Source organism: Onychostruthus taczanowskii, unplaced genomic scaffold (genome assembly GCF_017590055.1).
Source record: "Onychostruthus taczanowskii isolate IOZ18803 unplaced genomic scaffold, ASM1759005v1 scaffold25, whole genome shotgun sequence".
NCBI classification, from domain to species: Eukaryota; Metazoa; Chordata; class Aves; order Passeriformes; family Passeridae; genus Onychostruthus; species Onychostruthus taczanowskii.
The window spans coordinates 634620-660904 of NW_024499796.1; the positions used below are offsets into that span (position 1 = coordinate 634620).

A 26285-nucleotide genomic window follows, 5' to 3' on the forward strand; every position below is an offset into this window, starting at 1 on the left:
AGTGTCAAAGCTGTTTTTTTAATCCTGAAACACTTTGCATACAGAGTTTGTGACATGACACCTACTTCCACATTTTTCTCTTGGTCTCAACTAGAGATTTACATTATAAATTGAATGCTGATGAAAACAGTATCAACAACTTTATTCTTTATGGTTGCAATTGGCTTCAATAAATTTAGGATTTTTTTAAAGCAATCAGTGAACCACAGACAGGTTCCTGAAAAATAAACCTTACCCAGACTAACTCAAAGAATGCATTTTGTTTTTTGTTTTTTTTTTTTTTTTTAAACTGCAAAATTCAGGTAAAACATCATAATTCAAAATCTTGTTGTTAATATTTATTGAGAATCCTTTGGAAAGATGCAGCTGCTGGCTCCATCTTTCTTAGACAACTCTAAATAACTGAAAAATACATTAAAAGTTGAGCAGATGATCCTTATTCAAATAATTTTGCAGATGGCCACAGCAACAAAGTAACCCTGTGTAACCTCTTACCAAAGAAAAATAAAGGAAGTCTGAGGCAAAAAAAGTAAACTAAAGACACTGCAGAGAAATATTCTTAAATAAATGCATAACCAAGACCATGTCGTCGTATAGTGGCTCCAGGGGGTTCACAGAACACAGGGTGACACAGGCTCTGTGAAAATCTGTGCTCTGGGCTGCACAAGTACAGGTGCTCCAGAAGAAGATCCCAGCTGTGGGATCCTACGTGCATCTCCTGAACCCTTGGCATCTCACCACAAAAACACTGCTGCAGAGCCTGCTCAAGCCAACACCATCACAGAATCCCCTGAGCAGGAAGGGACCCACCAGGATCCCCCAGCCCAGCCCCGGTCCCTGCCCAGACCCCCACCAAGCCCACCCTGGGCATCCCTGGCAGCACTGTCCAAAGGCTCCTGGAGCTCTGGCAGCCTCGGGGCCGTGCCCATTCCCTGGGGAGCCTGGGCAGTGCCAGCACCCTCTGGGGGAAGAACCTTGCCCTGATCTCCAGCCTGAGCTGCCCTGGCCCAGCCCCAGCCGTGCCCTGGCTCCTGTCCCTGTCCCAGAGCAGAGATTGGAGCTGCCCCTCGGGATGAAGCTGAGACTCTTCCAGGATCAGCAGACAGGTGGAGGCAGAACCTAAGCACAGTGGGACACCCAACCTGAAGGGTGCAAGCCTGGACTTCACAGACAATACCCAAGACCACACCAGCAGACAGGCATGGCAGCAAGGAGATTAACTAAGAGCAAAAGGTAGAATGAGTATCTGGGGAAAAAAATTCTGAAAGAGTGAGAATCAATATAAGGAATTAGTCCTCAGGAAAACAGTGGAAGCGCTTTTGCGTGGGTATTTTATGAGAGACTGGGCACATCACCAACAAATGTACTGCAGGAAAGAATCAGACAATGGCAAGGAAATGGATTAAACGTGTTAGCAAGACAATTTCCAGATCCGATTTCTGTGAAGAGAAGACCATGACCTCACCACTGGATTTGTGGTGTTACCATTAAGTACTGCCCCTTACGAGCCCCAAGTCCCTCACTACCATGGGTATGGTCTTAAGACAGACCACACCAAAGACTGAAAGGGATCTGGGAGTGTCTCTTCATTGTTATTTTATTTTCATATTAATGATGGGTCAATTTATGTCCACAGATTTTGTAAGGGAGAATTCACCAGGGATACTGAGGAGGGCAAAACTGAGACATAGACTAAAGCTTTTGGGGAAAACAAGAGGGCTGAAGTTGATTAAAAGAAAAAAAAAAAAAGAAACCCAGAGGAACATAATATTTAAAGGCACATATGTGAGAGAAGCGACTCTTTTCCAAGGACACATGGCAGCAATGGAAACATGGAAAATGACTGGCTGGCCAAACTGCTTTTCTGTATTTGTCTCATCCTTACCAGTTCACTCCAGTTCACTGGAGCACAGAAGAACTGCCAGCAGCTTTTCCTTGTGTAGGGTTCCCACCACTGTAACAAGCACAGAATCCATTTCTGCACTGACCAGGATCTGATCAGGCTTCTGTGAAGCACCATCTGACATCCAAATCAGAGCAGCCACTGCAGATGCAGCTGTGGGAGAAACCAAAGACAGAGCTTCCCTTCCACTTGTTGACTAATGGGGGTTGGCCACAACATCCAAATAAACAGGCACTTACCAAAGGGATAGTGTTAAATGCAGGGATGAGCCCCCTGTAAAAACACACTCGCCCATTAAAAACCCTTCCCCTCCTGCAGGAAGGAGCTGTTCCCTCATGGTCAGTGAAGCACCCAGAAAATGATGGAGCTGATGAAGCTGGCCATCGGGGCAGAGGACTGGAGCAGAGCTGTCATGTTAAACCAGTGTAAAACACACAAACCTCATTTCAATATTCTGAGTTTCTGTCAGCTTTACACTGGCAGCTGTGCAGAATGAGGCACCCTCCTTCAGACCAAGGGTTCACATAAACCCACAACAGTATCTTAATGTTTAACACTTAGGGTAGGAGGCCCATCTTCTTGCCTAGAGATAATGATTAAGACACTCTTTGATCTGTATTTCATCCTGTCTTTATTTTTTGGTCTTTTTTTTTGGTTGCTTTTTTTTTGGTTTTTTTTTGTGTTCCCCAAAGGTACCAGTCCTTTCTGTTAGCTCCTGGCTGCGTTACTGCAGAGAAGACCATGAAGATGCTTCATGGGATACCAGAGCATTTCCTGCCTTCCCATGGCCCTTCCAGACTGAAGAATCATCGAGCCATGTTCTGTCCCCAAAGTTTTCCAAAGTTTGGCAATAGCAGATACCAAGGGAATAGTAGTAAAACAGAGCATATGTGAACAGATACTTCCCTGACACTCTCCCAGCCTCTAGAAATCTGCTAAACAGAGAGGGATATTGTGTTTGTAAAAGTCTTTGGTGTTTTTATTCCATCAGTTTGTTCAGTTGTTTCTTGAATTCACAAAACCTTTAGCATTTGCACCACCCCACACCACAGCTTTCCACAACTCATCCATGGTGCATGAAAAAGTATCTCCTTATGATGAATCTAGAGAGATCTGAACCTCTCCACTGTTATTTTGAAGCTCTACAACTCTGGTATTAGAAGAGATTGGTCACAATCCCTCCCATCTCCTGTTCCTTATTTCTCTAACAACCAACTGTATACAGCAGATGAGAGCTGCAACACCAAACCCAGCCTCATCCCACTGAAATGCCAGAAGAGCTAAAAAGCAGCTGAGAACAAAGAAACAAAATACAGAATTGAATGCTGAGAATGGACAAGCTTCTAAATTTGAGCCATTTTTCAGAGGAAGAAAGTTTTGATCAGCAGATATTTCAGGAACACTGAAAGATCAGCTTTCATGAATACAAGGCTCTGGGGAAGTTTTCTTTCTTTTCTTTTGGCTGTTACATCAGATGAAAGACTCCAGCAATTTCTTTTGTTCTAATGTTTCCAGAAAAATAACAGACACAAGTACACCAGATTGATCCATTTCTGTGACTAAGCAGAATCTGAACGTGGATGGTTCTGGAAAGCTTTGGGAAGCACGTGGATTTCCAGTATCCCAGGCACATGGTACCACATTTATTGGTACCTCTGAAGGATTTGCAGAGATGAATGCCGAGTTCTGGTGGAGGCTGTAAGAGAGTTCAGATCTTGCTCTCCTTTCCATGAATTTCAGCAGTAGTTGCTGATACAATAGGAGAAATCCTGATATCTTTAAGACAGTGGAATCATCAGGCATTCATTGTAGCATCTACCAATAAACTTCTGTAGGTCATCTGCCCAAAGGCAGAAGAGAGCAAGGCTTCAGTTAAATAAATCTGCTGAAGCTGTCCACGCCTTTTTCATTATTTTAATCTGTAGCCCAAAATGATGAAAAAGAAGTCCTCAGCCTTGGAGAAACTGAATGTGTACCTTCCTCTACACTTAATGCTGCTGTTTCTTGAGGAGTTAATAAATATCAAATGAATAGAAGAGCTTTGAGTCTGCCACTGGCATGGATTGTCGTTTAAATCCTTTCCAATTATAAGAACAATGAGAGCATGTGCCTGGAAAGGACTTCAGGGAGCCATATCCTTTTAACCTCCCACAGCTCTTTGGTCAAGAGCTCTCCAGGGAATTTGGCAGGTTGGCAGCGCCAGGAACATCCACGTCCTGCAGCCAGCCACAGCAAGCAGCGGGGCAGGAACATTGCCAGAAATTACAGGCTCATTTCAAGAGAGGGCTTCATCTTCAGCACCAACAAGTTAAATAAGAAAAGATCCTGGTCTCCATTTTATCTGGACTCTGTTAACCAGAACTGACTGTGCAACTGTCACAGAGCAAAGAAGGAAAGTCAAACAAACCTTTATAGAATTTCCATGTCCCACTGATTCCAATAAGCTCCTTGAGGCCCCAGCAAAGCACCTCACATCAATCTGCAAAATTTACTTTTAAATCTTGAAGTTAAGAAATATTTGAAAGAAACACAGGTTTGGGGGCACTATTAGGTCAGGCTCAAACCTACCTGATATCCTGCATTAATTGTGTTTTCCATTCCTCTTGCTCTGTTTAATACAAATGGATATTTGAAAAATGCACTTTATTTCTATCCTGCGTTTACTCCATATCTCAATCATTACATTAAGTAATGGAGTGATGTAGCAGCTTTGGTGTTGCTGCATTGTTATAGCTCCAGAAGGCAGGATGGATGCACTGGGGAGCACTCAGGAAGACAAGCAACACTTCTGTCAGTCACAGATCAATGAAAGAGGACCTCTACACTACTCTCATTTTTTTGTTCTTTATATCCCTTTGTATTTTTTTAATGTTCCTGAATGCTTCATAATCCAAGGCTCCAGTTTATTAATGCTTATAAATGACACAAATATTTCCTATTAATGTGAAGAATCTGGATGAGCTAACAGGAAATAGAAGATATCCATCTTCCAGAGAATGAAATGGAATTTCCATCTACAGATGGTTCAATGGCACTTGGGTACCTGCCAGCTCCTTTTTGGCAATTAGAGGAACAGTAAGAATAAACGAAGCTTTAGGAGCACCAGTGTACACCTGCTTATTCCATTACTTTGGCAGGAATGGGTCAAAAACTCCCAAGAAATCTCCTTTCAGATCTCACTCTCAGCTCACTAACACAGAGCACTTCAGCCATCATTTCCAGAACACAGGCATGTCCAGTTCTTGAAAGTCCCACTGACACATGCACTGGTGACCAGGGAAGGGTGTCCCCTCCACCTCAAAACCCATCCTGGCCTCACTGAAACAGATCCAGTACATGCATCTACTGAACCACTCCAGCAAAATGTTGGCTAAGAGATATTGCACAATTTGTCAGCTGGACTGGACTGGAACCACCTCAGTATAGCCTCCTGCTGTATTCCACAATCTCCTAGCCCATCCCCAGGGCAGCAGAGTCACCAGGATCCTGCCTGTGTCCTGCTGAGCAGGGCTGTCTAACCACATCCCCATGGGGCAAGCACAGATGGGAGGTGGAAAGAAAAATGAAGCATATTCGCCCTGCACCCCACTCTGCCTCGAGGGTTCTGGCCAATCTCCTTGCACATATGGCAGAGTTTGGTTTGTCCATGGTTAAACCTCAGCAGCTCCTTGACAAGTGCTGCAACAACAATACAGGGAATGGAAACTGGTGCCAGAAGAGACAGGAAATGGGGAAAGCGCTCTCAAGGACTTCACTCTGAAAGCAATTTCCCATTGTTTACTAAATAGAAACATTTGAAATCATTGATTTGGTTCTAGCCAGGTCCTTTTTTGGCAGGGTATTTTCTCTTCTACTTTGTTTAAGACATCTACAGTTAGTCCTGTTGTCAAAGGACACACACTTCTAGGAGACCCTTCATTTTTGGATACAACTCATGCCCCTTTAGATTCATGCCCTAGACACTTCTGCCTGCTGTCTGCAGAGATCCTGGGCTGACCAGCCCTGTGGAGCACAGAGCCACAGGACATATCAACCTTACTGTCTCCCAGGGACTTCTCACTCCCTTAATCCAAAATACAGTGTCTGGTCTCACTCCAGGCAATGGGACGAGAGGCAGGACTCAGGGCATCACTCAGACCCATAAGCACTGCAGTTCTCCTGGACTGGAGCACCAAGGGGAGGGGTGGCCTTTAAAACAGGACCCAAAGGAGACTAAAAAATCCAATGAAACACCACATCACACACACAGTACAGCAGCAGAAGGCAAATACTGAAACATATGAACACAGCAAGTTGATTCCAAGCTATTTTCCATTCTAGAAAAGGCATAAATCATTATAAACCAGGCTTACAGAACCCCAACAACAGGACTGTAATGCCCTTGTGATCTGAAATTGTTCATAATTTCACAGAATTTTATCTCAGTGAATATTTCCTTGATAGAAATTGCAGACTGAATTACTTGAAAAAAAATCCTTCATAAGCATTTCCTCCGTTTCTAAAGCACCTATGTTTTCCATACCCGGATGTGGCTTTGCCATTATCATTAAAATCTCTGAAAATCAGGCCAAGTTGAGAGCCCCAGAAAAACCTTAATTTGCAATTGCTCAGTGAAGAGCAGCTAGAAGGTCAAACCTAAATTTCTTTGGGGGCCCTAAATTCCTCTTGCAGCCACAGCTATTGCTGTCACAGGGTGCTGCTGAACAGATTTCCTGCAGCTCACTTGTGCCCTGCATGCCAAAATGCAGGACTAGATACTGACCACGGGATAACATTTGAATGTCATTGCTGTCCCCAGCAGCTACCATAGAACATTGCTGCACTCTTATCATCATCATCTTCAAACCTGAACACACATCAGGGCAGGGAATCTAAATCTTTGCTCCTTCTGCCACCCTGGTCTGATTTTATTGACCAACAGGTTCTCACTTTCCAGCAAAAGGCTGAGCTCAGCTTAGGGCTGGTAGATCACAGGTTACCCAAGTCTCTCCCTCTGTCACAAAAAGCAGCACCTGCACCAGCACATCTTCTGCAGACCCTGGCACACCAACATGGCCAGGGTTCTCACCCCATCACTAACAAACTGTGGTTTTGGTAATATTTCCTTTGAGGAAACTCTTCCAAGTCACCCAGATTCCCTCACTCCCAAGCATCTCTCTTGCTATTGGGCACTCTGGGCAGCTTCCCTCAAAGGAAGTGCTAAAATTATTAATCTGCAAAAGTGACTTGAATTCTCATAGTTCTTTCTTATTTTGATGACATTCCATTGGTTTCACCTCTGAGTTGAAAGACTCAATGCTCTTGACACACTGTCCCAAGGTGATCATGCACCAGCAAACTCCATGAGGTCCTTCTGGAGCATCCCAACATCTCAACATTACACACCATAGAATCAATGAGGTGGGGAAAGACCTGGTCCAATGCTTGACAACCCTTTCCTGAAAAACATTTTCCTAATATCCACCCTAAATCTCCCCTGGCACAACTTGAGGCTGTTTGCTCTTGTGCTGTCACTTGTCACCTGGGAGAAGAGACCGACCCACAAGCTCCTGTCAGGGAGTTGTAGAGAGCAACAGGGGAAAATCAAAGGCTTGTCCCCACCCTGCTTTTGGGAGTTTACACAGACACACCAAGGAGATGTTGGCTAACTTTAACCAGGAACGATCAGCAGGCTCCTGGAGCATCTCAAGGTTTTTCCCACACTCTGCAGGATTCTAGGACTGATTTCTTCTTGTACATAAAGGCCACAGACTTTGCTTCAGTACTGTGCTCTTCTAACTTCACCCCACTGTTCCCATTTCATTCACTTCTACTAGTGATGGAAAAGCTAGGAACTAGAAAGGAGAAAAAATGAGACCTAGCACAGTTTGCATTCCCAAATAAGCATGTTTTCACACAGCAGACAAGGAGCAAACATCCTCCATGTCAGGATTCCCAGTAACTTCTTCCTGCAGTGATAAAACAGCTCAATTACCCAGACAGACTCAAAAGATGAGGCAAAGTTTTACCTTCTCCACGGGAAAAGGTGGGGGAACATGGGCTGAGTCAGGAGAGAGAAGTGACTTCTCCTTCCTGCCACTTACCCCTTCACCAACATTTTTATCTATGTTGAGTTTACAAGTGCCTTAATCAACTTACAGCACATCTCCTCAAACCTGGCTTTCTCAGATTCAAGTGTGAAATTAAATCCATCCTCGAGGAGGCCATCTGTGCAAGGCAGCCTACAGGAAATGGAGCTTGCACAGATGGGACTTATCACACACTCCCTCGTGTCATATCAACACACCAGCTCTGCAAATCTGCCCTAAATAAACCAGAATTGACAACACATTCTGTCTGAGGCCAGCAGGGCTGTGTAAGCGTAGCATGTACTTGGCAGGGCTGGATTGTTCTCTCCACTTTTAACAAACAACTCTCTCATAAATGGAAAACTTGTGAACGTTCAAGTCTTGTGCTGTGTTCAAATGTCTGGAGGATTGTGTTCAGCAAAGTCTCCTGGAGGGATCAACTAATTGGCCTTCAAATTCCTAGACATGAAACTGTAGGTTCTTAAAAACTAGCAGGCCATGGCATGGCCTCCTTGCAATCCACAGTGGGGACAGACACTGGTCTGGAACGTTTTCTAATTCCATTAACTCTTCATCAACACATAAAAATAACACTTTAAAAATGTTTATTTTTACAATTTACATTAGGTGAAGAATATAGCTGAGCAATATGGCTGAACACATATGGAAATGCTTAAGCAGCAGCTCTATTTTCTCTCCAAGCAGTCTGTAGACAAACACAATAAACTGAAGTTACACACATGAAAACTCAATGTACTGTATGAAAAAAAAAAAGACAAAAAAGTGTGTTTTCATAAAAAACAAACTTGTTGGGTTGTTTGGTTTGTTTTTTGTTTTGTTTTTTTTTTTGGAAGAGGACCATCTGAGAGAGGAGGGAGTAGCTTGAAACAGGCAAGCACAGAAATAATAAAATGCAGTTCAGGCAAATAAGGCACTGAAGAGGAGCCTTCCCAGGTCAGATCACACCTTCACCTGGCCAGTGCCATGTCTCAGACAGTGGCCTAAGGGAGAGGACTGGGAGCTGTGTCCCCAGCTGATCCCGGACTCTACAGCAGCCTGCAGTTTAAGATTTCCACATGCCAGGTCTTCTGTACTGGTACAACACAGACTTTGCTGACCCCTTCTTCCAAGAATGGATCCAAGCACTCCTGCAAACCCTCAGCACCAGAGTCATGATGCACCAGGTGCCACATTGTACTCAGCAGGCAAAGCCGTGTTTCTTTTTCTTTTTCCTGACCTTCGCAGTGGCCTAAGGGAGAGGAGCTCAGCTGTGTCCCCAGCTGATCCCGGACTCTACAGCAGCCTGCAGTTTAAGATTTCCACATGCCAGGTCTTCTGTACTGGTACAACACAGACTTTGCTGACCCCTTCTTCCAAGAATGGATCCAAGCACTCCTGCAAACCCTCAGCACCAGAGTCATGATGCACCAGGTGCCACATTGTACTCAGCAGGCAAAGCCGTGTTTCTTTTTCTTTCTCCTGACCTTCCATTTGATGTCCATAATTTTGGTGAGGGAATTAAGGAGAAATGGGGAACAAATGCTTATCTTTTGCCCCACTCCTTTGTTCAGGCCCAGATGTTCTGCATTTGCAAACTGTCCCAGGACAGTTCCTGGGGGAGGCAGTACCTCCTTTAGCCATAGCTTCCTCACATGTTTCTCCACATTTACTGACCCAAAGTTTAACCTGCTGGTTTGTTTTCCAGTCCCACAGGACCAGAGGGTAGGTACTTCTGCAGCTTTAGATCTGCCTATGCCAAAACTCTGAATTCCCTCAGACTTTGTTATTTCTCCATCCATCGCCTCCCTCAGCTCTCCTAAGACTCCCCTGTCATTCTCATGGTAACTGCTCTTGGCTGGAACAACCAGCACTGCTACACTTTTTCTCACCTTTTAACCAGTCACTGCTTTGCTCAAGAACATTCTCTGATCCCCAGGAAAGCAGCTGCTCTAAGGGGCTGTGACAAAGGACCACGTCAAGAGTGCTTAGAATATCTGAGGACACCACACACACTGAACACCAAAATCCAGATGTTTGTCCTTGAAGATTCCTCAAATGCAACTTCCTTTTACAAAAGACATGCTGACTCCGCCACATCCGTATAAAATCAAGTGCCAGCTCATTCTGATCTGTATTATTCTTTTGACAACACTGCACAACACAAAGCCAGATTTCTGTTTGCTGCTCCCCAAGCTCCTGAAACTCTCTTGGAAGATGGCATCATATCAGCCCTGTCTGTTTTCCAACAGGAGTGAGGAGATTTTAACTGAAAGGTTGCATACAAGTGTCAATTATTCAACAGTTCCTGACTCCTTCCGAGGCTCTGACATCCTGGTCCCTGCAGGCAGGTATTCCTCACTGTGTTCGTAAATTCTTAATTTAGCAGATGGGTTTGAGATGGGTTCTGCTAAGGAAACCAAGCACAGTGTAAATGCCTCAGAAACTCAATGTTTCTTTCAGCTCCACCTCCTGATTTTTCACACCCTAGTCTCCATGGGTTTTTTCAAGCTTTTGGACAAGCTTCTTATTCCCAACATATTTGGGAAAGAACTGTTACTTTTTATACTTTCTGAAAGCCTTTGAAAGTGTTTATTCTTTTCTATCTTCCTCACTTGGTCATGACTTCAGCTTTTGGAAGGATGCCCCTGCCTCTCCAGCCTTCCTTCCCTGCTGCTTCACATCAGAACTTCTCTCTCACAGCAGTTGATAGAGTTGAGGCATTTCCTCTGCAGCACAGAGCCTTGAAATCAGCTTCAGCTCCCCACAAAGGTTTCACCCTTGTCACTTCTCCTTTCAGTTTCTTTTTAACCTGCTGCCTCATTCTGATATATTTTCCCTTTGCAAATCAAAGAATTTCACTTCTCTGGAGTTTTTGGCTTGGGTTACTTCTGCAGGATCTGTAAGTGCACTTGTGTTCACTGGCAGTACAATTCTGTAGAAAGTTCTGCACAATTCCCAGAAGAAAGTCAAAATTATCTTTCCCTCTCTAGATTCCTTCACCAGATGTTTCCCAAGGATGTCATTCTTGGACTGGGGTGCCAGTTTTCTCCCATTGTTTTTCCTGTTTTAAAGCTCCATACTCATTATTATTCTACACTTTTCCTATCTCAAAAAGCAGGTATTTCAGCTTATTGCTTGGTTTACTATGCTGCATTTTCTTTGTTTGTTCTACAGAAATAGTGAAAACTAATTATGCCTCAAGAAAGGTAATTATCATTTAGCTATTATTCATCATGCAAGTGCAGAATAATTGTTTGCATTGCTTCTATTTTGTTATCCTTAATAAATACATAAACATCCAGAAAGATGAATCCACAGAACAGATACAGTTCTGCTTATACCAAGGAATTAAAAATAATTGCTCTCTTTGGAATTTCAGAATGAAATACATCACTGAATGAAACATTCTCTTTAGAACCTCAGAGAAAAGCAAGAAATTACAGGACCTTGCAAGAAGTTTATTTTCATTGCTCACTGAGTAATAGCTGCAACAGTTATTTAACTCTCACTCAACTCTTGCTGTTGATGCTGATCATGTTTGACACCTCAAACCAGCATGTCAGTAAGAAAATAAGCTATAACTGAAAACTTCTCATTAAGTAAGATTTTGGTTTTTGAACACCTGTTATGGGAATAGCATAGCCTTGAACTGCAGTGGAAAATAAGCAAGGTAAAGAAATTGCTGAAAACCTGAATGCTGGACAGAATGGTACAGATGACATTTTTAGGTCAAAGGCTAAATCCTCACACAACAAAAGACAAAGTTATGGCAGAGAGAACAAAAAGCATCAGCCCTAATATTGCACACACTCATTAAATGTGTCAGCTGGCTGTCCAGAGAGGTATGAAATGGGATTTAGGTACCAGTCAGTATTCAGTGCCACAGAACAGTGCCACTGTTCCTTCAGCTAAGCCCATTTCCCTGTCTCTGTTCCTGAAGCTGCTGAGGTTATGGAGACAATTATTCCCTTATCCTACTTGTACTTCTGTGACAGAATCCCCTGAGCTGGGAGGGACCCACAGGGATCCTGAACCCAGCCCCTGTCCCTGCCCAGACCCCCCACCAAGCCCACCCTGGGCATCCCTGGCAGCGCTGTCCAAAGGCTCCTGGAGCTCTGGCAGCCTCGGGGCCGTGCCCATTCCCTGGGGAGCCTGGGCAGTGCCAGCACCTCTGGGGGAAGAACCTTGCCCTGAGCTCCAGCCTGAGCTGCCCTGGCCCAGCCCCAGCCGTGCCCTGGCTCCTGTCCCTGTCCCAGAGCAGAGATGGGAGCTGTCCCTCTGCTTCCCCTCACCACGAAGTTGTAACTGTGATGTGTCTCCCCTCAGTCTCCTCTTCTCCAGGTTGAACAGACCAAGTGACTTGAGTAAGAACTACTGCCTGCTCCTCTCAGTCACACCAGAGAAGCCACAGAACCTGCCAGGCCATTCTCCAGCACTGACTCAGCACCAGAAGGAAAACTTTGAGCCTGCAGTTACACATTTTCCAGGGTTTGAGTGTACAATATCCAGTCATGAGAACAGAGAAAGGCAAGACCCCAGCAAGCCAGACCCCAGCACTTCCTACGGCCTCTGTTACTCAAAGGAGTGACAGAATCCCAGGACAGGCTTTCCATCACAGCTCTGAGCAGGCTGCAGGGACAGTGCCTGACCCACCCCACACTCACACAGAGCTCTCCCGTTCAGGATTCCAGCTGCATGTTTGAGCTTACATCCTCATTTTCCATGGATCATCATGTTATCCTGTAGGATAACAAAGGTGGCAAATTAACACCACAATAAAGCAACGTACAAGACACCCTGGGAACACTTTTGAGGGAGAGGGGAAATGTTTTACATCATCTCCCAGAGTAAGCTGATGGAATTCCCGAATCTCAGGACAAGGGAATTGGTAATGAGAGAGAAATAAATTCCTTCACCTCTGGGTTGAAATCCAAGTCAGGCTGGTAGTAGCCAAGACCCATTAGCTCAACATCTGCTAGTTGTTTGGCAGCCCATGTGAAGTGAGTTACATTCCTCAGTGTCCACATCCCAGTCCCACTAATTGGCACCACATTGGCAATCTAAACACAGAGGTTAAGGTCTGAGCACACAGCAGGCAGCAACTCTGAGATCAGGCAGCTCCAGTTTGGAGGACACATGTGATAAATTATACTTCTGGTATCTGGAACTCCACTTAATTGCCTGCCATCCTGTCCTGGCCCCAGAATAAAACTGTAAATGCAGGCGAGCCAGCGAACTGCCAGCAATCCCTGCCCAGCACACACTCGTGCAGCAGCAACACATTACCTGGTCCATTACCAGTCAAAGCAACTTAAACAACTGCTGAAATTTTAAGCAAAATGCTGTACAGCATGAAGTATGAGCTAAAGTGTTTGGATAATAGTTACCAATATCCATAAAAACAGTATCTTTCCCTTAACTCCAGTTTTTAATGCAAAAATGCAACACTCACTAAAAAGGCAGTAACAATATCATCTTATAGATCCTAAATAACAAGGCTATTTTCTTTTTGTCTTTCCTTCTTCTGCAGCTTTCCAACAAAGAGTGCACAGGACCAAAGCTGATTTGAAAACACAACCCATTAACTTTTAGAGAACTATTCTTTTTATTGCCCCATGGTAAAACGTTTCTCTCTGAGGACAAAAACCAAAAAGTTGTTCGCTTTTAATACATAGTAATAAAGGAAAATTTATTTTTCATATCATCTGAATATGGCAGCATAAAGTAATTTTAAACTATGAGGGAAGGAAACTCATGTTACAGTTTAGAAACAGTTCCTGATGTTTACACATCACTTCGGTTTAAAGAACTGCTTATGATGGGAACATGATGAAAGCTGTTGGGCATGAAGGAAGGGAGATGGAAATGAAGCCAAAAGAAACATCTTTGCCAGAACTCTATAAGAAAAGAGAATCAGACTCAGTTAGTTTGGGAGGGACCTCTGGAGTTTTCCAATCCAATCAGCTGCTCAAAGAATGGCCAACTTCAAAGTGGGGTGAGGTTGCTCAAAGATATTGTAGATGAAAGCAAAACATAGTACAGTGCCCTGCAAAATCCACCTATAAAGACATTTTTCTTGCAAGCCAAATGTCTTCCTCATTTACCACTGCTCTGGAAATGATTCCACTCAAAGCTGTTCTGAGAAGCAATAGGACCAACAGCCATCAGGAACAGGGGTACACTGCAAAGGAAACAAACCTAATCTGAGCACCCAGTAGGACCAAGGGATGGAGAACTTCAGATACTAGAAGGCAGACTTGAGGACAGGAGACTCTGAGAGAGCTTGGAAAGTCCAGTCCTCCCAATATCTGTGTTTTAATTTATCTTACTTTGGAGAGGTATGCTCAGCCTTTTTCTCAAAAAGCAGCAGTGACACAAGGCCAGTGTACACAAAAACAAACCCAACCTCCAGTCTGCATTCCATGGCCAGGCTCAAAGGAGGTGTTTTCTTCTTGTGCAAGGAATACTCTTAACAGTTCACAGCCAGGGGTCTGATTGTCCCTCAGCTGCCTCATACAGGAACAGCCTGCTGCTTTGGCACAGCTCTGCCTGGCTCTGCCAGCTCTGCCAGCTCTGCCTGCACTGCCTGGCTCTGCCAGCTCTGCCTGGCTCTGCCAGCTCTGCCAGCTCTGCCAGCTCTGCCTGGCTCAGCCTGCACTGCCTGGCTCTGCCATCTCTGCCAGCTCTGCCTGCACTGTCTGGCTCTGCCAGCTCTGCCAGCTCTGCCGGGCTCTGCCAGCACTGCCGGGCTCTGCCAGCACTGCCGGGCTCTGCCAGCACTGCCGGGCTCTGCCAGCACTGCCGGGCTCTGCCAGCACTGCCGGGCTCTGCCAGCACTGCCGGGCTCTGCCAGCACTGCCGGGCTCTGCCAGCACTGCCGGGCTCTGCCAGCACTGCCGGGCTCTGCCAGCACTGCCGGGCTCTGCCAGCACTGCCGGGCTCTGCCAGCACTGCCGGGCTCTGCCAGCACTGCCGGGCTCTGCCAGCACTGCCGGGCTCTGCCAGCACTGCCGGGCTCTGCCAGCACTGCCGGGCTCTGCCAGCACTGCCGGGCTCTGCCAGCACTGCCGGGCTCTGCCAGCACTGCCTGGCTCTGCCAGCACTGCCAGCACTGCCAGCTCTGCCAGCTCTGCCAGCACTGCCAGCTCTGCCAGCACTGCCAGCTCTGCCAGCACTGCCTGGCTCTGCCTGCCTGGCCACTGACAAAGCCAGGCCAGTCTGACTGCCACCAAAGGTGCTGCCAGTCCTGAGGGTCTGCACAAGCTGTTGAGGATTCTGTCTTCTATTCCCCCCCTCTGCTCTGCTCTCATGAGACCCCACCTGCAGTGCTGTGCCCAGCTTCGGAGGCCTCAGCACTGAAAAGACCTGGAGCTGCTGGAGCCAGTCCAGAGGAGGCCATGGAGCTGCTCCAAGGGCTGCAGCCCCTCTGCTCAGGAGCCAGGCTGGGAGAGCTGGGGGTGTTCACCTGGACAGGAGAAGGCTCCTTGGACACCTTAGAGCCCCTGCTAGGGCCTAAAGAGGGCTTGTAAAAAGGAGGGAGACAGATTTTTTTATACTGGCAGGTAGTGACAGGACAAAGGGGAATGGCTTCACACTGCCAGAGGGTGGGATTAAATTAGAGATTAGGAAGAAATTCTTCCCTGTGAGGTGGGCAGGCCCTGGCACAGGGTGCCCAGAGCAGCTGTGGCTGTCACTGGATCCCTGGCAGTGCCCAAGGCTAGGATGGACAGGGCTTGGAGCAGCCTGGGACAGTGGGAGGTGTCCCTGCCCACAGCAGGGGTGGCACTGGATGAGCTCTAAGGTCCCTTCCAACATAAACTAGTCTGCAATGCTGGTATTCAAGATGGACCACAGGATTTGTCTGATAGAGCAGGAGCAATCCTTCCACAGAGCTCCAATATCCCTGCCAGGCTATCCCTGCATCTGCTTCTGGCAGCAAGGACAAAACCTTCCTTTCCCCTTCACTATTTAGGGCTTAAGGTTGGACCTTTTTTTACTCTCCTCTATACTTCTGAGGAGTAGAATAGGCTCATGCCACATTTTTTAAATGCCAGACCAATTCCTTCTGTTCTAAGACACGTTATTAGCAGCTTCTTTTAAAATCACATCACTGCAAATGATTCTATTGACACTTGAGGCAGGAGCAGCTGTGCTGACACCTGCAAGAGAATTCAAGGGGACTGTGATGACTGCAGGAGTCCAGCACTAGCTGGAAGAAACCAGACTGACAACAGAAACATCAATATCAGAACTGCTCTGCCTTTGGCCTCATTTGGGTCCCAAGCTGCCAGTCCAGAGGGTGTTGAGGTGCTCCAGTACTAATTCCTGACATTGCAGGACTGTGGGCTGACAGGGCCAAGCAAAGGTTATCATCATGTGATGTAGTGAGCTGCTTCACTGAGCAGCTCTCATGTGCACTTCTGAACCCTCATGCAGGTATCAAGTAAGCATTTACACTCAAACTAAATGTTTTCTCACAAAACCAAGTATAGGAATAATACCAAACTCATGAGTTTCCTGAGAGTAATTCCTCTCCATTTAGAAAACAGGAGGGGTCCAAGAAAGAACTTCTCTACAGGGAAGGAAGACAGGAAGGAAGGAAATGTGAATTACATACACCTCTAGATAAATTCCCCTTTAAAAAAAAAAAAAAAAAAAAAAAAAAAAAAAGGAAGGAAATTAGAGTTAACTAAAAAGAGCATGTTTAGCATCACTGCACAAGCTGGGGAAAAAACCTCGGAAATCCTGGCCAAAGATAATGCTGCCTCCTCCTGTCCCGGCCAGGCTTGCCCCAGGCAGAGGGGAAAGGGCCATTTTTCACCCTTTTACCACTCCGAAGATACAAATCACAGTCACCATTTGATGATCACCTCTCCCTATGTCATCTTGGGTTTCTTTGTAATAAGGCTGTTAAAAACCATGTGTTTTCACTTTTTTATTATTATTAAAAAAGGATAACTCATAACTGAGCAAAGGCTCTGTTGATACAACAACATGTGGATTAAATCTGAAAAGAGAAGAAAGCTATTCTAACAAACTGACAATCCTGCTCAGAGGCCTTACATCCAGATTAGTGTAATAAATCATGAGGAAAGATTTCTCTTTGGCTGAAACAACCATTTATTTAGGCATGGAATAAGAGTATTTTAAAATTGCTCTGGACATTGTACACAAAAGACTTTCTTCATTTTTGATATTTTTTGTTTGTTCATTTTCTGTTGAGTTTTAAGCATATACCCAGAGTTTTGCATTTGCTTTACTTAAAAATGGTTACTTTTGGTGCTTAAACCTCTGACAAGTCAGCCAGACAGCACCACTGGGCTCCTACAGAAATAAGAGAAGAAAAAAGGAAGGAAAAAGTGGTTCTTGCTCCATTACATCATTACATTAGGGTGAAAACTGCCCAAAATTTAAGCTTTCCCCATTATGCTTCTCTCATGTGCTTTTACAGTTGTATTTGTTCCCTTAACCTCTATCAGCAGGGGCCTTTTCACTCTTTTTCTGCACTATTGCTACCTTCCCCTATCACACACAAATTGTCCCACAGTGGCTTCTGAGCCCAGCACAAGAACCTGCCCAGTCAGAACATCACTCTGGGGCAGGTGAACAGCAGGGAGCTGCTCGGAAACCCCAGCCACACCACCAGCCCCAAAACACGGCCCAGAATCGGCACTGGGCCTCCAGAGTCAAAATCAGGGCTTGGCAGAACTTACGTACAACACTGAACTGTAACTATAGATGGGTCTAAGTACTGCATAATAAAAATCTAATTTGTACCTGGAGCTGATTTCAGAGCTAAAGCATCTAACAATTCCACTTAACACATTGTGCTGTGGGGATGGCATTGGCCAACTCAGGCAAACATGTCACCACAGAACACAGCTGTCTTCAAACAGCAACAAAAACCAAAACACCATCACCTTAAAACAAAACTCTCAGCTCCACAGAAATGTTCTGTGAGGAGATATTACTCAAAAGTGGCAGAAAGTGTTTCCTACAAGCAAGGTAGAGCTCCTCTTCAGACATGATCTGAAATGTGTCTGGCTCCTGGATTACCATGACTTTTTAGAACATCCAAACTGTGGTAAAACATGAGAGGGATCTGCATATGGGATGGAGGATAACACTGAAGGGGAGAAGATTTTGGCTGACACCTCTGCCATTCACAGTGTCAGTCCTGAAGTCACTTACAGAAATCACAGGAGTACAAGAAACACTCTTCAAACCCATTAAAAACCACAATCCCCAGTCGCATAGACGAGATACTTTAAGCTCAGCAACTGTTTTTATCTCTGCCAGAGGAGTCCCTGTGTATTGCATTCCACCTTAAAATCCATCTGCCAGCCAGACAAATAAAAGGTTCCTCAGGAATTCCAGCTGATGCAGTCACTAGGAGGCCATCCCAGCCTGCCTGTCTGCTGTTGTATTCCCAACTCCCCCAAAGGATCCAGGGCCACATATCAGCCTGGATCTATCCTGTCTCTGTCCCCAGCCCATTCCCTTTGCCCAGAGCAGCTGTGCCACCCTCCAGGAGAGCAGTGGGAGCTGGGAAGTGCCGAGTGCCTGCCCTTGTCCCAGGGCTGCTCTGCCAGGATGCCCAGACCTGCCTGCAGGGGCTGTCACCTCAGCTGCCTCACAGGCTGCAGGATCTCGCCAGGAGCTGCTTCCCACACACCTGCAGCCACCCACGGGGCTCAGGCAGCTCCTGCTGTGCTCTCCCACAAAGGGATGCTGGAGAAGCCCTGAGCAGGCAATCCCTCTTTGCCAAAAAGCTACCAAGGGGATGGAAAGTTCTGGGGGGACAGACAGGGAAAGTGCAAGAGGAGATTAAAAACTAGGAGAGGAAAAAGCAGGCCTGATCAGGACGTTTTCTTATTATTCTGCTTTGAATGAAGTCTTGTGGCCAACAGAGTTCATGGAAGCCTGGCACAATGATTCAGGACTCCAGAGCAAGCGCTGTCTCCTGGCTGAAGCACAGAACCTGCTTTGATAAACACTCCTGCGGTCAGTGTTTACTGTCCGTGGCCTAGGCCAGGGAGGCTGCCCTTGGAGGACAGCTGCCTGGCAGGGCACGCATGGCACTCTGCAAGGAGTTGCTCAGTCAGCTGGCTCTGTGCACAACTGTCCCTGCCCTGTCACACCTCCCCATACTCCTCTCCCATCCTGGAGAGGACAGGAGCAGCCCGGAGCGGTGAGAGAAGCCAGCCAGCACCGGCACACTCCCACAGCTCCAGGAACGCAGAGGCAGAGGGAGCCATAGCCTAGAGCCGAGCTCGATGTGCAGGGACGGCTCCATCCCAGGAAACACGGGAACGCAGAGGGAGCCACAGCCTGGAGCCGAGCTCTGTGCCCTGCAGGGACGGCTCCAGCCCAGGAAACACGGGAACGCAGAGGGAGCCACAGCCTGGAGCCGAGCTCGATGTGCAGGGATGGCTCCAGCCCAGGAAACACGGGAACGCAGAGGGAGCCATAGCCTGGAGCCGAGCTCTGTGCCCTGCAGGGACGGCTCCAGCCCAGGAAACACGGGAACGCAGAGGGAGCCATAGCCTGGAGCCGAGCTCTGTGCCCTGCAGGGACCGCTCCAGCCCAGGAAACACGCCTGGCTCCTGCCAAGCTTCCCCAGGCTGGGGATGAGTCAGTGCTAATTGCTCACAATTAGCAATTCTGGGTCCCACCGGTTTGGTTTGGTTTTGTAAAAGCAAAACAAGGTGTTTGGACAAAGGTGAGATTATGTTTGTGTTTACAGACAATCTGACTCCTGCATATAAATATGCTGTTCCTTGAACAAAAAATTAAAAACATCAGGAAACCAAAAGTAATGCAAATGATCTGGCTCTATAATCTTGCCAGAACAGAAGCGCCATGAAAGCAGTTGAATAATAATCGTGGTCTTAAATTTGACTTCTCTGACTCCTGTTTTGTTCAATATTTTAATTATATTTTCAAAAATTTTTAAACCACTTCATATTTCAAAGCACATTTTTATATATTGATTAATTCACCCAAGTTAAAAATCATTATCCTCTTTTTGACACAAGGAAAGTGAAAGGAGACACAACAAACTGTTTGTCAAAGACACTGATAGAACTGTTGGAAGGGCTGGTACTAAAACCCAAGAGTTTCTGAAGTATCTTATATTTTTATCAAGGATTTACTTTTTTAAAGACAAAAGCAACCAAGAAACAATATCCAAAATGGATACAGATTTAGGATCAGGGCAGTTTATGGGGTAAAGGCCATGACAAATGCAAGTTCATTAATTCACATTTAGAAAATTGCAGTGAATTCTCTAATAAATTGTTGCTATGTTCTATATAGAGCACAAGCATGAAATGAGCAGCACAGGCAGTCTTGCCTTGATCACCGGTACCCAGCGTAATCCAGCTCCAGATTCCCACTTTCTGCTCTGGGGGCCAAGGACGTTTGCAGCAGGATTTCTCTGGAGAGCTGCAGGGGAATGTGGCTGCTCAGCTCCCTGGGTGATTCCATAGTGCCCTCTAACGAGGCTGCAGCTGCATTTCACACACACAGGGACACCAGGAAAACCCCAAATGAGCCTTGTCTCCACTTGAAAATGGGAAAGCAGATGACAGACACTAACTGGTGACTGCTCCTGCACAGATATTTTATACTGCCCTGCACTGTGCAAGCCCTCGTTGGTAAACACCTCAGTAGGCAGCAGGACTATAGAGAAAGATGGGAAAATTCACAGTTCTCCCATTCCAAGAGAAGAAAGGATACTGAGTAAGATGCAAGTTAACCCAGTACAACTTTTTAAGATAAACTGAATTTTACACAATCTGTAAGGAATTGCTAGGTAACTTTTCAACATATGATGTAGTTAAATCAAACTTTACAAAAATAAGTGAATAAAATCAATGAAGTTCACAAATCAAAATGGAATCTCCTTGAATATGTTCCTTAATACACTGGTGTACCATAGAATACTATTTGGTGTCACACAGGCTGCATTGGTGGAACAGGACTGGCTACAAGTTAAAACAGCAGACACATGGTTTATTGCCCAGTTCCCTTTCACCCACCCATGTAAACTAATAAAGCATCCTGCAAACCAGTGGTGGAACAGGACTGGCTACAAGACATGCAGCAGACACATGGTTTATTGCCCAGTTCCCTTTCACCCACCCATGTAAACTAATAAAGCATCCTGCAAACCAGAAAAGTTGTTATTGTGACACAAACTCCATGCTGATTCTCAGAATAGAAATTCACTTAAATAATCTCAGCATCACATTGTCAGAACAGGGCTGTTCCTTGCCCTTGAAGCTGTACCTACAGCTATGCCAGGAGAGCAACAGCTGCTCAGTGTGGGCCCAGAAAAGTCACAGCAGCTCCTGTGCAGCTCCTGTCCCCTCCCTCCCCCATCCTGCACCAAGGCATCCCACTCAGGTGGGATCCCACTCAACACTCCAGCTGGGAGCAGAAGGTGCAAATGAGCTTTTTCCAAGCTCCTACAAGACAGAATAGAGAGGGGTAGAAGTTCCTGAAGCTGCACTGCCCTCATCCTGCCAGATGTGTGTCAGAAGCCTCTGAACAGACATGGCAAACTCAGCCCAAGTGGCAAACTCACCCCGAGGGAGGACAGTGGAGGCGTCACTGCTGGCGATATCTGGGGGACCCTGCTGCCACCAGGAGCTGTGAGGAAGCAAACAGGCCTGTGAGCACTTGGACACCGGGCAACTCAACACCTCAGCCCCACAGCCCCAGCAGGCACTTGGCTAATGCAGGCTGGGAGACAGACCTGGCAGGGAGCACATTCTTCCTTGAACTCATCTCATATACTTGCCAACTTCTTTACTTCTTGCTAAGCATTTTTACTGTAATGTTAAGATCATGATGTGCAGTGAGGGGAGACCTCAGAGAAATCTGCAGCTCCTCCCAGGGGGCAATGGAGGGGCAGCTCCCATCTCTGCTCTGGGACAGGGACAGGAGCCAGGGCACGGCTGGGGCTGGGCCAGGGCAGCTCAGGCTGGAGCTCAGGGCAAGGTTCTTCCCCCAGAGGGTGCTGGCACTGCCCAGGCTCCCCAGGGAATGGGCACGGCCCCGAGGCTGCCAGAGCTCCAGGAGCCTTTGGACAGCGCTGCCAGGGATGCCCAGGGTGGGCTTGTTGGGGGGTCTGGGCAGGGACAGGGGCTGGGCTGGGTGACCCTGGTGGGTCCCTCCCACCTCAAGGGATTCTGTGATTCCATTTCGGTCACCAAAGACTAAGAACACCTTACCAATGCAATGAAGCATGCAGGGAACCAACACCCTGACCCACACAGATTATCCACTTCAGCAAGCACAGCACCTGCAGGAAAGCTCCACTCCATGCCTGCAGTGGCCCAGTGGCCACCACTGCTCACAAACAGCCCCGGAGGACACCCTCAGCCACACAGGTAACAAAAACCTGCCATGCTCCAGCTGAAACTGTAGCTTGAGCTTGTACAACCCAACTGCACTGCCCTTCTCAAAAAGCCAAACTAATTTCCTTTTAGCTTCTAACACTGGGAGATTCAAGTCCCCAGGGAATATCTTCCAAAACTGTACAGGCAATTGTATAACCCAAGGAACCCACGTGGAGCAGTTTGATAGAGCCAGCGCTTCCCAAGCAGTGCTGAGTCCCTCCTGTGTGCTCGCTCACGTGTTAAACATTCCTCAAGCACTGCTACACTCCAGCCAACCCTCTTTCTGACAAAACACCTTATTCCTTGAGGAGATTCAGGCAGAGTTTGACATTACAAAGATCATCAGTGTGCAGACAGTGTCATGGCTGTTTTGAAAAAGAGACTTTTCTTTCATGAACATGTAACCTAAACAAGGGTCAGTGAATTGGTGTAAAATCAAAAATGATTAGATCTCTTTTGAACCAGACCTACATGCTATTCAGCACAGAGTAAAAAGTGTAAAAAAATGCAAGAGCAAATTAATCCCTGAAACGAGTAAGTGAACCACAGCTGTGCAGAGCTGTAAGGGTAACACACTGTTAGGCACTCTGCTTTTGAAGGCAAGATGAGCAACAGCCAAGAATAAATCACATTGTGTGGGTATCACAAACCATCGAATAAGCAAAAAAAGAAAAGCATTACATTAATCAAAAGTCTAAAATGACAGCAGCCACACATTTAGACTTAACATGAAATGTGGCCATACCCTTGGCAGAGCTGGAGATGTAATAAAGAGGAAATTTTTTAAAGGCATTAAATCCATGTAGAGCTGGAGTGTGTCCTGCCCTGGCTCAGTAGGGTGGGACAAGGATCACAGCAGTGCCCAGCCCAGCGATGGCACAGCAGCCAGGGCTCACTGTGCAAACACACCTGCAGCTTTGCTCCCCCAGACAGACTCAGAGATGGACTGAAGCACTGGGCAGAGAATTTGGCTGCTATATTATCACAAGAAAAAGAGGCTTTGATGCATTTTTTATGTCAGCTGCTACCACGACACGCAGGGGCAGGTATGGCCTGCGGGAACAGCAGCCCCAGAGCAGGACACCAACAGGAACCATTCGTGATATGTCACTTTCAAATTGGTTTCTGGGCTGTTACTGTTCAAATGTTTACACAACAGAAATTCGGCATTTTTTTCCTTTAATTCTTCCATTCTTCTTATTTTTATCTCCTTTTTCTTCATTAGCGAATTCCTTCTTCACATTTACAGTGTGGCAGGTACAAGGAATACACAACCTTGTCCATGGGATAGGGTCAGAGAAGGCACAGACTCCTCATGTGTTACAGGTGATCAGACAGAAGTTGAAGAGTTTTTAACTGCTCCTGGTCTGATCAGATTCCAAAACACTTCATCTTTCTTTACCTGCATTTCCACCTATTCATTGCAGAAGAAACTGCAAGGAGGATTATTCTGTAAGAATTAGAAACACATGATTTTTTTTTTCTTCTGTAGAAATGTCTTTGACAGAAGCAATTGCCTCAACCAGGTCTGCTCAGAGGCAGCAGGAGGGGCTGTGCCCAGAGCAACAGCCCAGAGGAGCAGCAAAGCCGAGACTGAATAAGCTGGTAATGACACAAGCAGGGTTTATTGCCTGATTCTCACCTGCAGCCCACAAAGCAGGATTTGCCCCAGGTCTCCCAGCAGGGAGTTCAGTTAGCACAGGTGGGAAAAGGACACACTGCTCCTGACCTCAAACTCTCACCTGCCAGGCCCAAGTTAATGCCACTTGGTCACATTGCAACACCAAACCTCCACATGTATTCCAAAAGAGTCAAAGGCTTTTATCCTCTGGGAAAAAAGCTTGTCAGACTTCCAATATCCCATGTATACACACCCCCTTCTTTCATTTTTCTGCAAGATTTTTTCAGGCGTTTATCACTGACATCTGCCCAAATTCCTCCAACACCATATCAATTTATTACACTTTCATTCAGATGAGAGATGAACATGTGAATCTGCAGGATGTTCAGCCCTTGGCACATGTCCTGTTTTTGTTCCTCAGTTCCTAAGTGACCAGCCCTCCCTCCAGTGCCCCTGGTTACAAAGGGAGCTGCTTGAGGAGGCTGCCAGAGCACCAAGAATCCTCAGAGAGCTAAAAAAAAATATTTTTATTTAAAGACATATTACACAGACTCAGTAATTAGCTTTTGAATTAAATTACTAAAACTTCGGTCAGAAGAGCACTCTTAATTCCAACAAAATGTCTTTGTGATTAGCCCAGAGGTGCCCTATGTCATTCCCTCTCCTCCCAGGTTACATCACTGCACACATCAGCAAGTTATTTAATGCACGTTTGGGCAAATTATCTATTCACAGGAGCAGCAGCTTTGGTTGTCTGAGTATAACTGAGCCTCTATGAACTGGCATCCACTTCTGTGTGAGGATCTCTCTGCACCACCTCAGAGCTGGGAACTCCCAGCACAGGCAGCTGCCCCTGCTGCCCCTCACCTCTGTCCATGCTGCCTCTGGAGAATCCCACAAGTTGCACTTGTTCCAGATGTGCCAGTTGCTGTTTGCAGTGGAAAAGAGCAATTTGTTCAGTTTAGTCCTTGTGTGTCTGCAGGGGCTCTGCGCGAGCAGCATCGCCTCTGCCCCACCAGAGTGTGCTCACTGCTGAACTGCAACCACCTGCACAGCATTCCTACAGGCAGCACTGCTGCCTCAGGAACTCCAGAAAGAGCTTTTCTGATGGAGCATTTACATTCCAGAAGATGCATTTTGCTAGTTTTTGCTCCAGATGTTAAAATTTGATTGTTTCTGCCTTACTGCTTGCCCAAACTGGCCTGGCCCCGAGACTGCCCAGGAGTCTGCTCTGAGCACACCTTCAGCCTTGAGAGCCTCCACTGAGGAGCTCCCAACACTGCCAGGCCTTCCCCTCTGGCCCAGCTCCTGCTGGAACCACCCTCCACCACTGCAGGGAAACTGGGTCACATTTAACAGAATTTGTGTCGCTGTGCCTCAGTTACCAGATCCTGCTGAGTGCTTTGGGAAGGCTGACAGGATCCAGCTGTGGGAGAACTTCCCACAGGCATGGATTTCCAGAGTGCCTGAGTCACTCCTCAGCTCTCTTCTCTTGAACGTGCCTGAATAAGCTGATCTTATCCAGGGCTTGTTTTCCAGAACCAGAGCATTTCTGTGGCCTGCCCTGAATTCCCCAGGATTCTTCTGTCACACTGGAGAGCTCCTGGAACCAGAGATTCCCCAGCAGCCTGTTCTAACCACGAGCACACACATGGTCACTGCAGCTTGATTTTCTTTAGAAAAACTCCAAACCACACCAGCAATCAACTCCTCCCCCAGCAGTGCAGTCCAGATGCAGCCACTGATGCACCTGTGTCCTGCCAGTCCCCCTCCACCCCCAGCAGTGGCTGTGGTGGGAAGCTGTTGTGGTATCAAGATCCTCCTGCCACGTGGAACTACCCAGACAGGCAGGCCAGGCCAGCAGCACCCTGTCCCTACCATGTCCCCTCTGTGTCAGCAGGGACCCCGGCAGCAAAGGTGACACAGCTGCTTTGGGCTCAGCCAGGGACTGAACCAAGGTGTGGGGAGCAGCTCGTTCCCACCCATCCACGGCTTCCATTTCACAGCTGAGGCACGGTTTGTCCTAAGGCTATTCTTACATTTTGTATGGCACCTGCTTCATTAACTTGTCAAGTTGCACTAGAGTTCAGTTCCTCGGAAAGTCCAAGTACGTGGTTCTAAGCATTCATCAGTTGACTCAGATGCCGAAATCCCTTCCCAAGAAGGAACACCAGTGGGGGGGATCTCCTTTCCAACCACACGTGGGTTAACCTTTAATCTTTACATTCATTACATCTGCAGGATCCAATTAGACACAAAATTTTAGCCGCTCATTTTATTCCACT

General features: G+C 46.6%; 1 protein-coding gene across 6 annotated transcripts in view; it reads right to left on the bottom strand.

The window, feature by feature from the left end:
• The window catches only part of EXD3 (exonuclease 3'-5' domain containing 3), a 251278-nt gene that overhangs the window by 224316 nt on the left and 677 nt on the right, over window positions 1-26285 (bottom strand). For 5 of the 6 annotated variants that reach the window (XR_005952833.1, XM_041406503.1, XM_041406498.1 and 2 more), the window contains exon 2: window positions 21563-21627. The exons of the other annotated variant lie outside the window; for it this stretch is intronic. The gene's annotated coding sequence lies outside the window, so the exon portion shown is untranslated. The remainder of the gene's footprint in view (window positions 1-21562; window positions 21628-26285) is intronic. 6 annotated transcript variants of the gene reach the window in all.